General features: G+C 48.1%; 1 protein-coding gene across 1 annotated transcript in view; it reads left to right on the top strand.

Moving 5' to 3' along the window:
* Positions 1-2,035: 2,035 nt before the first annotated feature.
* Positions 2,036-6,000, top strand: part of LOC410684 (orthodenticle 1) — a 36,661-nt gene continuing 32,696 nt past the window's right edge. The window contains exon 1 of the mRNA XM_026446162.1: positions 2,036-2,672. The gene's annotated coding sequence lies outside the window, so the exon portion shown is untranslated. The remainder of the gene's footprint in view (positions 2,673-6,000) is intronic.

Below are 6,000 nucleotides of genomic sequence, written 5' to 3'. Positions count from 1 at the left end.
ACCTCCAATTAGTATCCTCCTTAATGACGATCGCCGACCTACGCGCGCGCTCGCGTGACATGCACCGATATATACGCTTGGCTTCGTGTTCACGCTTACCATCCTTTTATACGTATCCACGCATACATGCTATCCACGATACATTTCGCGCAGATACATACGTTCTCACGAATACAGACAACGCTCCGTGTCGAAGGGGAGAAAGCGCGAAACGACGAGAGATAGAGAGAGAGAGAGAGAGTAGGAGAAGAGACGGATGGACGAATGAGAGACCGGGAGAGACGGTGGGCGAAAAAGGACGGAGAGGATATCTGTAAAAAAAAAGTCCTTTCCCCTACTCGCGCGCCGAATCCTTACCCCGCCAACGGGACGTTCGACCCCTCGTAACGAATGCAACGTGCACCCTGCGTGCACTCGCGCTCTCCTTTTTCCTCCCCCCGCCCGCCTCTATTTCTCTTGGATCCCCCACCACTTTCCATCCCTACCTCGTCGCCACGAATCTTTATTTTTATCGTAGACCGGTCGCAAGGTACGTGGCGTGCGCTCACCACGCCCCTACCGTCTCCGTCCCGCCAATCGGCCGGCCCGCGACCGGCCATTTTGGTCCATGCGGAGGCTGCGCGTCCGTTCCCCGTCCTTGTCTTCCGCCGCACATCGGTGACCTTGCGGTTGTGTGGGTGGCACGGATGGTGGCGTGTGAGCGTGCCGGGTGAAGCCGAAACGGTGGTGGGGCAGTGAAACGAACAAGGCGAATCGGTCGAATGCGCTCGGTCAGTATTTCCCGAAAATTTTTCCCGAATTTTGCCCGGTTGAGTAGCGTGTGAGTGGAGTAGCAGCTCCGGGCCGGCTCCTCTCGCTTCAACGAGGGGAGATATCGTCGTGTCATCGTCGCGTTTCATCCGATCCGGCTGCGAGATTTCGTTCGGTTTGCCGCGACTCGCGAGAAAACCCGTGCTCGTTTCGACGATTTCGAGAGACGGAATCCGGGGCTCCTTGCACCGATGGTGGGGGGAGGGGAAGGTAGGAGAAGGTCTTGGGAAGGTATCGCTTCTCCCTCTTTCGCATCAAAACTGTCGATATAATATTGCACGAGTTTTTTCTCGAACGAGACGCGTGCCGTTGTTTGATGTAACGAGGCGACAAGAGGACGAGTATCGTTTACGTGCGGCCGAATACGTACATACATCTCAAGGTGCGGTGAGAAGTTGGATCGATTCTCTGGCAAGATCTTTCTCCGCGACTCGTCTTGGAAACTACTCGACGGGGGACAAATTGGGAGGCAATCGATAGAGGCACTTTTTTCCTCGGAGCGCTCGCTCGTTTCCCTTTTCCCGTGGTTATTGTACGAGGACGCGTGAAAAAATGTCACCACCATTAAAATTCTCGCCGAGTGTTCCGTCCGGCTAAATCGAGAGGAGAGGGGACGAGAGAGGAGAAGGAGGACGGACCACGAGGACTGTGCACACCTATTAAATTCTTTCTCTCTGCCCGTTCTTCCCCCGTAACACTCGCGATATTGTGCACCGGGACCGGGACGAGAAAGACAGCTACTACGATCAGGCGTACGCCTTGTGTCCACGTTCGCGGTTGACAGAGGTTGGTCGCGAGCTTGGTGGGGAATGCGATGAGAGAAGGCAGGAGAAGGAGCGAGAGTCGGCCGATATCCTGACCGAGGATCTCCCTTCCTTCTCAGACGCACGCCGCCCAAGTATCTTCGTGTGTGTTCCGTCCGAGCAGTAGATCTCGATCCACGGAGGGAAAATATATCGGCGAGGGGTGGGAAGAGGAAGAATAAACGGAGGAGTTTGCGCGCACGCTCTCCCTTTCTCTCTCTCTCTCTCTGCACTCCTCTCCTCGCCTGTGAATTCACGGGCATCGCGGGGAATATCCTGGGGACACGGACCCGGCGACACATCGAGAAAATTGGCGTGTGTGTTCTCTCCTCCGTGGATGTGGACGTAGAGAGAGAGAGAGAGAGAGAGGCTGGTTCGAAGGGACCGTTGGTGGGGGTCGGCGGTGGGGGGGAAGGTAGGAGGACGAGTCGGGAGGACGAAGGCAGCGCTATCGAGTGGCGGTACCAGGAAGCAACGGCGTCGCCCGTCGTCACCGCCACCGGCCCGTGTATCGTCGCCACCGAGAGAGAGAGAAGCCCGCCGCCGAGAGAGTATCCGAGAGATATCGCCGCGGTCTGGTAGCGCGAGATACGCGGAATCCCCCCCTGATAGTGAGTTTCGCGGAACGCAATTTTTCCCGTGTCTCTGGAACATTCGCAGTTTTACCCTCGCGTATCTCGCGCACGGTCGTATCGCGCACGTCGACGTATCCGAGGAGGAAGAGGAGGAAAGAAATCCACGATACGATTCCACATCGTTTATTGCGCATCGTGTTGCGTGTGCCCTCCGAGAGAACTCTTGTTACCCCAACGTTTCCGCGAGTTTGTATCCGGCCGGTTTGTACGCGTGTGACACGAAAATTTTCCAACGAACGGGGGAGAAATTGGGGGATTCGCGAGTGAGAGAAGGTAAAGAAGAAGGAGGACGGGAAGGAAAGCTGTCGGGAAGCTGGTACGTCGCCGGTTTTTAAGCAAACACGGATCTGCAGAGATACCACGGACGGATATCCGGCGAGGAGGGAAAGAACGGCACGTCGAGGGTTGGGAAGGAGTTGGAAAGGTAAGAGAGGCGTTGCAATCCCTTTTAAACGTTTCCTTTCTTTCCTCGTTCGTTTCTCGATTACGCGATTATTTCTCTACGGAAAAAGTATTTTTCGTATATATCGATATTTCCGACACGTTTTTCCGTGAACGTTTGGGAAAAGGAGAAGGTTAGAGAAGGATATTTCGCGGAACGATGTGTCGATTTTTCGGTTATACATTATAACCCATCGTATCTTGTTTACTTTAAAACTGTAGAAAAATTCTTTGAATGGTGTTAGCCGTGCTGTTGTCTAAATATTGTGTGTCGGTACATCTTTCTTATGAGAGCCGAGGACGAATTCTGTTTAACAACACGCTGCTATTCCGATTATTATCAAATTGCCAGAAACAGCCACGGATACCGAGAATTGTACCCGTATACATTTCGTGTAATTAGATAAACACGTATCGTGGAATATTATCGGAATATTATCGTTTGATTTCGATAATAATAATTTCCCGTATTCGCTCGTGTAAATATTCTCGTTCAATAACAATCGAGGCACGAGCGCGTGCGAACGCGTTTCGATCGAGGTAACGCGTTTCGATATTCCTTTTCTAAAATTGAAAATTATCTCGTCTGTGTCCTCCTCGAAGAATCTGCAACTTGCATCATTGACTCGCCTTCAGTATCAAATGTTTGTCGTGATCCTCATCGAGGATCGAATCTTCTTTAACGAATAACCGTATACATTTTTCAAAATATTTTTAACGTAACGATAACAAGTTATCCCTTCGTCCTTAATCGTCAGAAAACGCACGCGAGAAACGCGGAAATGGCGTAATTCGATTGGAAAAAAAATGGAAGAAGAAAACGTTGCGCGGTGTTGGAAAGATTCTTGGAGATTTCTGTTTTCGAACGAATCACGGTAGCGAATCGAAGGCTCGTTCTGTTAATTGCGGCCAATTAACGAAACACCCGTCTCCCTTTCCTCGGGCATTTTATCACCTTTCGGGTCCATTCACGATCGGTTTTGCCTCCTCTTTCGGAACACGTATTCTGAAGCACCGGTAAACATCGTACGTATTTGTCCGAATAGCGCAACGTCATCCCCGCTAATCGCCACGAAAAGTTACGTGGCTTTTCGATAAAGACGGCCACCGTTCGCGAAAATGAAGAGGTTGCGAGATACATCAATCTTTCCAACAATTTTTTATGTATACATATATATATATTGCGCCCGTAATATTTCTTTCGAGAGAAGTTTATAACCAAAGTTTGGCCGTCGAATACTTTGGCATTATGAAAAAAAAAAGAAAGAAAAATCTTTTTCTTCGTGTTCTTTCACTTGTTTCTCTAGTTCGATACGCATATCGAAATTTCGAACGATAATTAGAGTCGAGGAATTATAATTTACGATGATGTAAAATATTAAAATTCTCTTCACGAATTCTCTTTTCTCGATATCGTTCGCGATTAAAGACAAATTTGTAATAAATTATTGTCGAATTTGTAGAACACGAAAAGAAATTTTCAATTTCTAACGTTCACCTTATCGATATCAAAATTTCCTTCGCGTTCCATGATCCGTTTTAAATTCAATTAACACAGATCAGAATTTTGATCAACGCAGATAATCGGAGATAAATTAGGACGCGAAACATTGTCGATTTAAAGTGTTATGTTTTATTCGATTCATTTTGCGTTTCTTTTTATCGAAAAAATCAAATTTTTTCACGATAAGAAGCGAGATATTAGAGATGGAAATCAAATCATCGATCATTTTCAGTTTTAAGAAATAATAAAAGAATTTAGAATTTTCGAAAGGATGACGATGAAGGATGAATTGTAATCGTAGACGAGATAGTTTCAATTGATTTTCAAACGCGGGTCGTCGATTATTTCCGTGGCTTTCTGCTTCTTTTTACGGGATACTTGGCGAGATACTTGGCAAGTTTTCGTGGCGAGAAGTGGAGGACAACGGGGGGTTGGCGATATTCGTCCCGTGTCCAGGCCACGGACGGACTGACGGACAAACGGACAATGAGAACGAGGAATGCCCCGCAGAGCCAGACATGAAGACGTCACTCAGAAACGGTAACGGCTACGACGGGGTCAGGTTCGACCTGACCGTTCCGTGTTACCTCGAACCAGCTGCGTTCTCGAGCGAGTCGAGTGAGTCAGCGACGAACCTGGCAGACCGTCGGACGTCGCTCCTCGTGCAGGATTCCTCTCTCGAAAATTTCTATCGAAATCTATCTGCCCCCTCGACTCGATCGACCGCCTCCACCACCGATACTCCGCAACTTTCGAATAAATTTATCCTCGAGATTCTTGATAGTTGAAAAGAATTATTTTCCTCCTCGAGACAGAGTCCGTCGACGAGGGAAGAACGAGTTTTTTCTTTTCTAAGAATCGAATTCGCTCGGAGACACTCGAAATTTCGCGTGGAAGGGAACGTGGAAGAGAAGCCAAGAATATATATATATACATATATATTATTTTTTGCAAATTACGCCTCTAGCAAAATTGACAATGAAAGATGGAACGGCATCTCAACGCGTCGCTGCCTCGTAATACGGCCATAAATTAAATCGTGTGTCGATTGGTAGGCGCTGTTAGTATATGATTTACAAGCGATGACGAGCCGGATGGGGAATAATATCGGGAAACGAGGCACACCGTGCGCATATTTGATGTAACTGATTATATTCCCGACAAAGTATTATCCTTTGATAACGAAATACGGTTGAAATACGTGGACTCGGCTCGAGAGAGAGAGAATATCTCGAACTATCTTCCGCAAGAGGAGAGGAGTTCCATCCAGGAGGAACGATGCAGCCTAACTCTTAATACGAGCGTATTTCCTTCGAAGGGAGCATCGCGATTTGCTCGTCGAGAGAATAAATAAATTTAGAATACAGGACGAGATGCGTGGCTCGTTATGGAGAATCTTAACAAACCCCGATCTCTTCTCTTCTCCACGAGGATGGAATCTTCCTAGATCTGTTTCGATGATGGAGCACCTGCGCCTGTTGCCTGTGAAGAAAACGTTTGCAAATATCATTCTTGTTGTTTCTCTCATTGCGTTCTTTAAATTGAAAGAAGAGGAGATTTTCTTCCGCCGTGTATATCCGTAAGTTGAGAGGTTGTGCTACGAGCACCACGGGCTCGTAGCCACAACAGAGACCCCCCGCCACGGTTAATAATCAGTTTCATTGTCATGTTGAAAAACAGCTTTCGGGTTCTTGGGCCGAAAAATCATTCTTTTGCGATGAAATGTCCTCGACAGTTATCGCTCTTGCACCATCCCCGCCACCATTTCCACTCCTCTCCACCAATTAGTGGTTTCGTTCGAGGCTCG

Source organism: Apis mellifera, linkage group LG1 (genome assembly GCF_003254395.2).
Source record: "Apis mellifera strain DH4 linkage group LG1, Amel_HAv3.1, whole genome shotgun sequence".
Taxonomy (NCBI): domain Eukaryota; kingdom Metazoa; phylum Arthropoda; class Insecta; order Hymenoptera; family Apidae; genus Apis; species Apis mellifera.
The sequence above is the reverse complement of the archived record's forward strand: the minus strand, read 5'-3'. Positions and strand labels throughout refer to the sequence as shown.